The sequence below is a fragment of the Somniosus microcephalus genome, chromosome 3, assembly GCF_052327205.1.
Source record: "Somniosus microcephalus isolate GS21.2 chromosome 3, FLI_Smic_1.0, whole genome shotgun sequence".
In the NCBI taxonomy this organism is placed as follows: domain Eukaryota; kingdom Metazoa; phylum Chordata; class Chondrichthyes; order Squaliformes; family Somniosidae; genus Somniosus; species Somniosus microcephalus.
The window spans coordinates 127,304,046-127,318,229 of NC_140989.1; positions in this window are offsets into that span (position 1 = coordinate 127,304,046).

Consider the following 14,184-nt stretch of genomic DNA (forward strand, 5'->3'; position numbering starts at 1 on the left):
TACTGTTACCCCTCCGACACTGACAATACTGTTACCCCTGACACTGACAATACTGCTACCCCCCGACACTGTGACAATAATGTTACCCCCCTGACACTGAAGATACTGTTACCCCCCGACAATGTGACAATATTGTTACCCCCCAAAACTGTGACAATACTGTTACCCCTGACACTGGCAATACTGTTACCGCCCGACACTCTGACAATACTGTTACCCCCGACATTGTGACAATACTGTTACCCCGACACTGACAATACTGTTACACCCCCAACATTGTGACAATACTGTTACTCCCTGACCTGTGACAATATTGTTACACCCCTACACTGTGGCAATACTGTTACCCCCCAACTCTGACAATACTGTTAGCCCCCGACACTGTAACAATACTGTTACCCCGACGCTGTCACAATACTGTTAACCCCGACGCTGTCACAATACTGTTACCCCCGACACGGTGACAATACTTTTACCCCCGACTCTGTGACAATACTGTTACACCCTGACACTGTGACAATACTGTTACTCCCGACACTGTGATAATGCTGTTACCCCCCCGACACTGTGACAATACTGTTACCCCCGACACTGTGATAATGCTGTTACCCACCGACACTGTGACAATACTGTTACTCCCCGACACTGACAATACTGTTACCCCCGACACTGACAATACTGTTACCATCCCGACACTGACAATACTGTTACCACTGACACTTTGACAATATTGTTACCCCCCGACACTGTGACAATGTAATTACACCCGACACTGACAGTACTGTTACCCCCTGACACTGACAATAATTTTAACCCCCGACTCTGTGACAATACTGTTACACCCTGACACTGTGACAATACTGTTACTCCCGACACTGTGATAATGCTCTTACCCCCCCGACACTGTGACAATACTGTTACCCCCGACACTGTGATAATGCTGTTACCCACCGACACTGTGACAATACTGTTACTCCCCGACACTGACAATACTGTTACCCCCGACACTGACAATACTGTTACCATCCCGACACTGACAATACTGTTACCACTGACACTTTGACAATATTGTTACCCCCCGACACTGTGACAATGTAATTACACCCGACACTGACAGTACTGTTACCCCCTGACACTGACAATAATTTTAACCCCCGACTCTGTGACAATACTGTTACACCCTGACACTGTGACAATACTGTTACTCCCGACACTGTGATAATGCTCTTACACCCCCGACACTGTGACAATATTGTTACACCCGTGACACTGTGACAATACTGTTACTCCCCGACACTGTGACAGTACTGTTACCCCCGACACTGTGACAGTACTGTTACACCCCCGACACTGACAATACTGTTACTCCCCGACACTGTGACAGTACTGTTACCCCCGACACTGTGACAGTACTGTTACCACGACACCGACAATACTGTTACCCACCGACACTGACAATACTGTTACCCACCGACACTGACAATACTGTTAACCCCACGACACTGTGACAATACTGTTACCCTCTCGACACTGACAATATTGTTACCCCCCCGATATTGCAACAATATTATTACACCCATCACTGACAATATTGTTACCTCCATCACTGACAATATTGTTACCTCCGACACTGACAATACTGTAACCACCCCGTCACTGACAATACTGTTACCCCCAACACTGACAATATGGTTACCACCCCGACACTGACAATACTGTTACCCGCCGACACTTTGACGATATTGTTATCCCCCGACACTGTGACAATATAATTACACCTGACACTGACAATACTGTTACCCCCCTGACACTGTGATTATAATGTTACCCCCGACACTGTGACGATACTGTTATTCCCCCCAACACTGTGATGATATTGTTACACCCCTGAAACTGTGACAATACTGTTACTCCCCCGACACTGTGACAATACTGTTACTCCCCGACACTGTGACAGTACTGTTACCCCCGACACTGTGACAATTTTGTTACCCCCCTGACACTGTGACAATACTGTTAAACGCTGACACTGACAATACTGTTACCCCCGATACTGACAATACAGTTATCCCCCGACACTGTGACAATACCGTTACCCCTCGACACTGTGATAATACTGTTACCCCCCCGACACTGACAATACTGTTACCCCTGACACTGTGACAATACTGTTACCCCTCCAACACTGACAATACTGTTACCCCTGACACTGACAATACTGCTACCCCTGACACTGTGACAATACTGTTACCCCCGACATTGTGACAATACTGTTACCCCGACACTGACAATACTGTTACCCCCCCAGCATTGTGACAATACTGTTACTCCCTGACCTGTGACAATATTGTTACACCCCTACACTGTGGCAATACTGTTACCCCCGACTCTGACAATACTGTTACCCCCCGACACTGTAACAATACTGTTACCCTGACGCTGTCACAATACTGTTACCCCCGACGCTGTCACAATACTGTTACCCCTGACACTGTGTCAATACTGTTACCCCTCCGGCACTGACAATACTGTTACCCCTGACACTGACAATACTGCTACCCCCCGACACTGTGACAATAATGTTACCCTCCGACGCTGTGACAATACTGTTACCCCCCGACAATGTGACAATATTGTTAACCCCAAAACTGTGAAAATACTGTTACCCCTGACACTGGCAATACTGTTACCCCCCGACACTGTGACAATACTGTTACCCCCGACATTGTGACAATACTGTTACCCCGACACTGACAATACTGTTACCCCCCAACCTTGTGACAATACTGTTACTCCCTGACCTGTGACAATATTGTTACACCCCTACACTGTGGCAATACTGTTACCCCCGACTCTGACAATACTGTTACCCCCCGACACTGTAACAATACTGTTACCCTGACGCTGTCACAATACTGTTACCCCTGACACTGTGTCAATACTGTTACCCCTCCGGCACTGACAATGCTGTTACCCCTGACACTGACAATACTGCTACCCCCGACACTGTGACAATAATGTTACCCCCCGACGCTGTGACAATACTGTTACCCCCCGACAATGTGACAATATTGTTAACCCCAAAACTGTGAAAATACTGTTACCCCTGACACTGGCAATACTGTTACCCCCCGACACTGTGACAATACTGTTACCCCCGACATTGTGACAATACTGTTACCCCGACACTGACAATACTGTTACCCCCCAACCTTGTGACAATACTGTTACTCCCTGACCTGTGACAATATTGTTACACCCCTACACTGTGGCAATACTGTTACCCCCGACTCTGACAATGCTGTTACCCCCCGACACTGTAACAATACTGTTACCCCCGACACTGTGACAGTACTATTACCCCCCTGACAATGACAATACTGATACCCCCCCGACACTGTGACAATACTGTTACTCCTCGACACTGTAACAATACTGTTACCCTCTCGACACTGACAATACTGTTACCCGCCGATATTCCAAAATTTTTTTTACTCCCGTCACTGACAATACTGTTACCCCCGACACTGACAATACTGTAGCCCGATACTGACAATACTGTTACTCCCCGACACTGACAATACTGTTACGCCCGACACTGTGACAATATTGTTACCCCCAACACTGAAAATACTGTTACCCACCGACACTGACAATACTGTTACCCCCCGACACTGTGACAATACTGTTACCCCCCAACACTGAAAATACTTTTACCCACCGACACTGACAATACTGTTACCCAGCGACACTGACAATAATGTTACCCACCGACACTGACAATACTGTTAACCCCCCGACACTGTGACAATACTGTTACCCTCTCGACACTGACAATACTGTTACCCCCCGATATTGCGACAATATTATTACACCCGTCACTGACAATACTGTTACTCCCGACACTGACAATACTGTTACCACCCCGACACTGAAAATACTGTTACCCCCAACACTGACAATATGGTTACCACCCCGACACTGACAATACTGTTACCGCCGACACTTTGACGATATTGTTATCCCCCGAAACTGTGACAATATAATTACACCCAACACTGACAATACTGTTACCCCCCTGACACTGTGATAATAATGTTACCCCCGACACTGTGACGATACTGTTATACCCCCCAACACTGTGATGATACTGTTACACCCCCGACACTGTGACAATATTGTTACACCCCCGACACTGACAATACTGTTACCGCTGACACTGTGACAGTACTGTTACCCCTCCGACACTGACAATACTGTTACCCCCCAACACTGTGACAATAATGTTACCCCCCGACGCTGTGACAATAATGTTACCCCCCTGACACTGAAGATACTGTTACCCCCCGACAATGTGACAATATTGTTACCCCCCCAAAACTGTGACAATACTGTTACCCCTGACACTGGCAATACTGTTACCCCCCGACACTCTGACAATACTGTTACCCATGACATTGTGACGATACTGTTACCCCGACACTGACAATACTGTTACCCCCCCAACATTGTGACAATACTGTTACTCCCTGACCTGTGACAATATTGTTACACCCCTACACTGTGGCAATACTGTTACCCCCGACTCTGACAATACTGTTACCCCCCGACATTGTAACAATACTGTTACCCCGATGCTGTCACAATACTGTTACCCCCGACGCTGTCACAATACTGTTACCCCCGACACGGTGACAATACTTTTACCCCCGACTCTGTGACAATACAATTAAACCTGACACTGTGACAATACTGTTACCCCCTTACAATGTGAAATTACTGTTACCCCCCCGACACTGTGACAATACTGTTACCCCTGACACTGTGATAATGCTGCTACCCACCGACACTTTGACAATATTGTTACCCCCCGACACTGTGACAATGTAATTACACCCGACACTGACAGTACTGTTACCCCCTGACACTGACAATAATTTTAACCCCCGCAACTGTGACAATACTGTTACACCCCGACACTGTGACAATACTGTTACTCCCGACACTGTGATAATGCTCTTACACCCCCGACACTGTGACAATACTGTTACTCCCCGACACTGTGACAGTACTGTTACCCCCGACACTGTGACAGTACTGTTACACCCCCGACACTGACAATACTGTTACTCCCCGACAATGTGACAGTACTGTTACCCCCGACACTGTGACAGTACTGTTACCCCGACACCGACAATACTGTTACCCACCGACACTGACAATACTGTTACCCTCTCGACACTGACAATACTGTTACCCCCCGATATTGCAACAATATTATTACACCCGTCACTGACAATACTGTTACCCCCGACACTGACAATACTGTTACCACCCCGACACTGACAATACTGTTACCCCCAACACTGACAATATGGTTACCACCCCGACACTGACAATACTGTTACCGCTGACACTTTGACAATATTGTTATCCCCCGACACTGTGACAATATAATTACACCCGACACTGACAATACTGTTAAACCCTGACGCTGTGATAATAATATTACCCCCGACACTGTGACGATACTGTTATTCCCCCCAACACTGTGATGATACTGTTACACCCCCGAAACTGTGACAATACTGTTACTCCCCCGACACTGTGACAATAATGTTACTCCCCGACACTGTGACAGTATTGTTACCCCCGACACTGTGACAATTTTGTTACCCCCCTGACACTGTGACAATACTGTTACACGCTGACACTGACAATACTGTTACCCCCGATACTGACAATACAGTTATCCCCCGACACTGTGACAATACAGTTACCCCTCGACACTGTGATAATACTGTTACCCCCCCGACACTGACAGTACTGTTACCCCTGACACTGTGACAATACTGTTACCCCTGCAACACTGACAATACTGTTACCCCTGACACTGTGACAATAATGTTACCCGCCGACGCTGTGACAATACTGTTACCCCCCGACAATGTGACAGTATTGTTACCCCCCAAAACTGTGACAATACTGTTACCCCTGACACTGGCAATACTGTTACCCCCCGACACTGTGACAATACTGTTACCCCCCCAACCTTGTGACAATACTGTTACTCCCTGACCTGTGACAATATTTTTACACCCCTACACTGTGGCAATACTGTTACCCCTGACTCTGACAATACTGTTACCCCCCGACACTGTAACAATACTGTTACCCCCGACGCTGTCACAATACTGTTACCCCCGACACTGTGACAATACTGTTACCCCCCCAACCTTGTGACAATACTGTTACTCCCTGACCTGTGACAATATTTTTACACCCCTACACTGTAACAATACTGTTACCCCCGACGCTGTCACAATACTGTTACCCCTGACACTGTGACAATACTGTTACCCCTCTGGCACTGGCAATACTGTTACCCCCCGACACTGTGACAATACTGTTACCCCTCCGGCACTGACAATACTGTTACCCCTGACACTGACAATACTGCTACCCCCCGACACTGTGACAATAATGTTACCCCCCGACGCTGTGACAATACTGTTACCCCCCGACAATGTGACAATATTGTTAACCCCAAAACTGTGACAATACTGTTACCCCTGACACTGGCAATACTGTTACCCCCCGACACTGTGACAATACTGTTACCCCCCCAACCTTGTGACAATACTGTTACTCCCTGACCTGTGACAATATTGTTACACCCCTACACTGTGGCAATACTGTTTCCCCCGACTCTGACAATACTGTTACCCCCCGACACTGTAACAATACTGTTACCCCGACGCTGTCGCAATACTGTTACCCCCGATGCTGTCACAATACTGTTACCCCCGACACGGTGACAATACTTTTACCCCGACTCTGTGACAATACTATTAAACCCGACACTGTGACAATACTGTTACCCCCTTACACTGTGAAAATACTGTTACCCCCCCGACACTGTGACAATACTGTTACACCCGACACTTTGATAATGCTGTTACCCCCCGACACTGTGATAATGCTGTTACCCCCGACACTGTGACAATACTGTTACCCTCCGACACTGTGACAATACTGTTACTCCCCGACACTGACAATACTGTTACCCCCGACACTGACAATACTGTTACCATCCCGACACTGACAATACTGTTACCACTGACACTTTGACAATATTGTTACCCCCCGACACTGTGACAATGTAATTACACCCGCCACTGACAGTACTGTTACCCCCTGACACTGACAATAATTTTAACCCCAGACACTGTGACAATACTGTTACACCCCCGACACTGTGACAATACTGTTACTCCCCGACACTGTGACAGTACTGTTACCCCCGACACTGTGACAATACTGTTACCCCGACACCGACAATACTGTTACCCCCCCAATATTGTGACAATACTGTTACTCCCTGACCTGTGACAATATTTTTACACCCCTACACTGTGACAATACTGTTACCCGCGACTCTGACAATGCTGTTACACCCCGACACTGTAACAATACTGTTACCCCGATGCTGTCACAATACTGTTATCCCTGACACGGTGACAATATTGTTAACCCAGACACTATAACAATGCTATTAAACCCGACACTGTGACAATACTGTTACCCCCTTACACTGTGAAAAAACTGTTACCCCCCCGACAAAGTGACAATACTGTTACCCCCGACACTGCGATAATGCTGTTACCCCCTGACACTGTGACAATACTGTTGCCCCCCGACACTGACAATACTGTTACCCCCAACACTGAAAGTACTGTAACCACCCTGACACTGACAATACTGTTACCGCCGACACTTTGACAATATTGTTAACCCCGACACTGACAATAATTTTAACCCCCGATGCTGTAACAATAATGTTACCCCCCTGACACTGAAAATACTGTTACCCCCTGACAATGTGACATTATTGTTACCCCCCAAAACTGTGACAATACTGTTACTCCTGACACTGGCAATACTGTTACCCCCCGACACTGTGACAATACTGTTACCCGCGACACTGACAATACTGTTACCCCCGACACTGTGACAATACTGTTACCCCCGACACTTTGACAATATTGTTACCCCCCGACACTGTGACAATGTAATTACACCCGACACTGACAGTACTGTTACCCCCTGACACTGACAATAATTTTAACCCCCGAACTGTGACAATACTGTTACCCCGATTCTGTCACAATACTTTTACCCCCGACACTGTGACAGTACTATTACCCCCCTGACAATGACAATACTGTTACCCACCCGACAATGTGACAATACTGTTACTCCTCGACACTGTAACAATACTGTTACCCTCTCGACATTGACAATACTGTTACCCCCCGATATTCCGACAAAATTATTACACCCGTCACTGACAATACTGTTACCTCCGACACTGACAATACTGTACCCCTGACACTGACAATACTGTTACTCCCCGACACTGACAATACTGTTACCCCCTGACACTGTGACAATACTGTTACCCCCAACACTGAAAATACTGTTAGCCACCGACACTGACAATACTGTTACCCAGCGACACTGAAAATACACTTACCCACCGACACTGACAATACTGTTAACCCCCCGACACTGTGACAATACTGTTACCCTCTCGACACTGACAATACTGTTACCCCCCGATATTGCGACAATATTATTACACCCGTCACTGACAATACTGTTACCCCTGACACTGACATTACTGTTACCGCCGACACTTTGACAATATTGTTATCCCCCGACACTGTGACAATATAATTACACCTGACATTGACAATACTGTTACCCCCCTGACGCTGTGATAATAATGTTACCCCTGACACTGTGATGATACTGTTACTCCCCCTGACACTGTGATGATACTGTTGCACCCCCGACACTGTAACAATACTGTTACACCCCCGACACTGTGACAATACTGTTACCCCAGACACTGACAATACTGTTACCCCCGACACTGTGACAATACTGTTACCCCCCGACACTGTGACAATAATGTTACCCCCCGACGCTGTGACAATAATGTTACCCCCCTGACACTGAAAATACTGTTACCCCCCGACAATGTGACAATATTGTTACCCCTCAAAGCTGTGACAATACTGTTACCCCTGACACTGACAATACTGTTACCCCCCGACACAGTGACAATACTGTTACCCCGACACTGACAATACTGTTACCCCCCGACATTGCGACAATATTATTACACCCATCACTGACAATACTGTTGCCCCGACACTGTGTCAATACTGTTACCCCGACACTGTGACAATACTGTTACCGCCGACACTTTGACAATATTGTTATCCCCCGACACTGTGACAATATTGTTACCCCCCTGACACTGTGACAATACTGTTACCGCCGACACTTTGACAATATTGTTATCCCCCGACACTGTGACAATATAATTACACCCGACACTGACAATACTGTTACCCCCCTGACGCTGTGATAATAATGTTACCCCCGACACTGTGACGATACTCTTACTCCCCCCAACACTGTGATGATACTGTTACACCCCGACACTGTGACAATACTGTTACACCCCCGACACTGTGACAATACTGTTACTCCCCGACATTGTGACAGTACTGTTACCACCGACACTGACAATACTGTTACCCCCCCAACATTGTGACAATGCTGTTACTCCCTGACCTGTGACAATATTGTTACACCCCTACACTGTGACAATAATGTTACCCCCGACTCTGACAATGCTGTTACACCCCGACACTGAAACAATACTGTTACCCCGACGCTGTCACAATACTGTTACCCCCGACGCTGTCACAATACTGTTACCCCTGACACGGTGACAATACTGTTACCCCCGACACTGTGACAATGCTAATAAACCCGATACTGTGACAATACTGTTACCCCCTTACACTTTGAAAATACTGTTACCCCCCCCGACACTGTGACAATACAATTAGCCCGACACTGTGATAATGATGTTACCCCCGGACACTGTGACAATACTGTTACCCCCTGATACTGTGACAATACTGTTACTCCCCCACATTGACAATACTGTTACCCCCAACACTGACAATACTGTTACCACCCCGACACTGACAATACTGTTACCGCCGACGCTTTGACAATATTGTTACCCCCCGACACTGTGACAATGTAATTACACCTGACAGTGACAGTACTGTTACCCCCTGACACTGACAATAATTTTAACCCCCGACTCTGTGACAATACTGTTACCCCCGACACTGTGATAATGCTGTTACCCCCCCGAACAGTGACAACACTGTTACCCCGATGCTGTCACAATACTTTTACCCCCAACACTGTGACAGTACTATTACCCCCCTGACAATGACAATACTGTTACCCCCCGACACTGTGACGATACTGTTACTCCCCCCGACACTGTGATGATACTGTTACACCCCCGATACTGTGACAATACTGTTGCACCCCCGACACTCTGACAATACTGTTACACCCGACACTGTGACAATACAGTTACCCCTCGACACTGTGACAATACTGTTACCCCCCGACACTGACAATACTGTTACCCCAGACACTGATAGTACTGTTACCCCTGACCCTGTGACAATATTGTTACCCCCCTGACACTGTGACAATACTGTTACTCCCGACACTGTGACAATACTGTTACCCCTCGACACTGTGACAATACTGTTAACCCCCCCGACACTGACAATACTGTTACCCCATACACTGACAATACCGTTACCCCTCGACACTGTGATAATACTGTTACCCCCCGACACTGTGACAATAATTTTACCCCCCGACGCTGTGACAATAATGTTACCCCCCTGACACTGAAAATACTGTTACCCCCCGACAATGTGACAATATTGTTACCCCCCAAAACTGCGACAATACTGTAACCCCTGACACTGGCAATACTGTTACCCCCCGACACTGTGACAATATTGTTACCCCCGACATTGTGACAATACTGTTACCCCGACGCTGACAATACTGTTATCCCCCCAACATTGTGACAATACTGTTTCTCCCTGACCTGTGACAATATTGTTACACCCCTACACTGTGACACTACTGTTACCCCCGACTCTGACAATAATGTTACCCCCCGACACTGTAACAATACTGTTACCCCGACGCTGTTACAATACTGTTACCCCCGCCGCTGTCACAATACTGTTACGCCCGACACCGTGACAATACTGTTACCCCCGGCACTGTGCCAATACTATTAACCCCGACACTGTGACAATACTGTTACCCCCTTACACTGTGAAAATACTGTTACCCCCCCGACACTGTGACAATACTGTTTCCCCTGACACTGTGTTAATGCTGTTACCCCCCGACACTGTGACAATACTGTTACCCCCCGACACTGTGACAATACTGTTACTCCCCGACACTGACAATACTGTTACCCCCGACACTGACAATACTGTTACCACCCCGACACTGACAATACTGTTACCACCGACACTTTGACGATATTGTTACCCCCCGACACTGTGACAACGTAATTACACCCGACACTGACAGTACTATTACCCCCGGACACTGACAATAATTTTAACCCCCGACACTGTGACAATACTGTTACACCCCGGCACTGTGACAAGACTGTTACCCCCGACAGTGTGATAATGCTGTTACCCCCCCGAACTGTGACAATACTGTTACCCCGATGCTGTCACAATAATGTTACCCCCGACACTGTGACAGTACTATTACCCCCCTGACAATGACAATACTGTTACCCCCCCGACACTGTGACAATACTGTTACTCCTCGACACTGTAACAATACTGTTACCCTCTCGACACTGACAATACTGTTACCCCCCGATATTCCGACAAAATTATAATACCCGTCACTGACAATACTGTTACCCCTGACACTGACAATACTGTTACCCCCGACACTGACAATACTGTTACTCCCTGACACTGACAAAACTGTTACCCCCCGACACTGTGATAATGCTGTTGCCCCCCCAATTGTGACAATACTGTTACTCCGATGCTGTCACAATACTGTTACCCCCGACACTGTGACAATACTGTAGCCTGACACTGACAATACTGTTACTCCCAGACACTGACAATACTGTTACCCCCCGACACTGTGACAATACTGTTACCCCCCAACACTGAAAATACTGTTACCCACCGACACTGACAATACTGTTACCCCCCGACACTGTGACAATACTGTTACCCCCCAAAACTGAAAATACTGTTACCCACCAACACTGACAATACTGTTACCCAGCGACACTGACAATACTGTTACCCACCGACATTGACAATACTGTTAACCCCCCGACACTGTGACAATACTGTTACCCTCTCGACACTGACAATACTGTTACCCCCGATATTGCGACAATATTATTACACCCGTCACTGACAATACTGTTACCCCCGACACTGACAATACTGTTACCGCCGACACTTTGACAATATTGTTATCCCCCAACACTGTGACAATATAATTACACCCGACACTGACAATACTGTTACCCCCCTGACACTGTGATAATAATGTTACTCCCGACACTGTGACGATACTGTTACTCCCCCCGACACTCTGATGATACTGTTACACCCCCGACACTGTGACAATACTGTTACACCCCCGACACTGTGACAATACTGTTACTCCCCGACACTGTGACAGTACTGTTACCCCGACACTGACAATACTGTTACCCCCCCAACATTGTGACAATACTGTTACTCCCTGACCTGTGACAATATTGTTACACCCCTACACTGTGACATTACTGTTACCCCCGACTCTGACAATGCTGTTACCCCCGACACTGTAACAATACTGTTACCCGACGCTGTCACAATACTGTTACCCCCGACGCTATCACAATACTGTTACCCCTGACATGGTGACAATACTGTTACCCCCGACACTGTGACAATGCTATTAAACCCGACACTGTGACAATACTGTTACCCCCTTACACTTTGAAAAAACTGTTAGCCCCCCGATACTGTGACACTGTAATTACACCCGACACTGACAGTACTGTTACCCCCTGACACTGACAATAATTTTAACTCCCGACACTGACAATACTGTTACCCAGCGACACTGACATTACTGTTACACCCCGACAAAGTGACAATACTGTTACCCCCGACACTATGATAATGCTGTTACCCCCCCGAACTGTGACAGTATTGTTACCCCGATGCTGTCACAATACTGTTACCCCCGACACTGTGACAGTACTATTTCCCCGCTGACAATGACAATACTTTTCCCCCCGACACTGTGACAATACTGTTACTCCTCGACACTGTAACAATACTGTTACCCTCTCGACACTGACAATACTGTTACCCCCGATATTCTGACAAAATTATTACACCCGTCACTGACAATACTGTTACCCCCGACACTGACAACACTGTAGCCCGACACTGACAATACTGTTACTCCCCGACACTGACAATACTGTTACCCCCCGACACTGTGACTGGACTGTTACCCCGCAACACTGAAAATACTGTTACCCACCGACACTGACAATACTGTTACCCCCTGACACTGTGACAATACTGTTACCCCCCAACACTGAAAATACTGTTACCCACCGACACTGACAATACTGTTACCCAGCGACACTGACAATACTGTTACCCACCGATACTGACAATACTGTTAACCCCCCGACACTTTGACAATACTGTTACCCTCTCGACACTGACAATACTGTTACCCCCCGATATTGCGACAATATTATTACACCCGTCACTGACAATACTGTTACCCCTGACACTGACAATACTGTTACCACCCTGACACTGACAATACTGTTACCCCCAACACTGACAATACGGTTACCACCCCGACACTGACAATACTGTTACGCGCCGACACTTTGACAATATTGTTATCCCCTGAAACTGTGACAATATAATTACACCCGATACTGACAATACTGTTACCCCCCTGACGCTGTGATAATAATGTTACCCCCGACACTGTGCCGATACTGTTACTCCCCCCGACACTGTGATGATACTGTTACACCCCTGACACTGTAACAATACTGTTACACCCCCGACACTGTGACAATACTGTTACACCCGACACTGTGACAATACAGTTACCCCTCGACACTGTGACAATACTGTTACCCCCCCGACACTGACAATACTGATACCCCAGACACTGACGATACTGTTA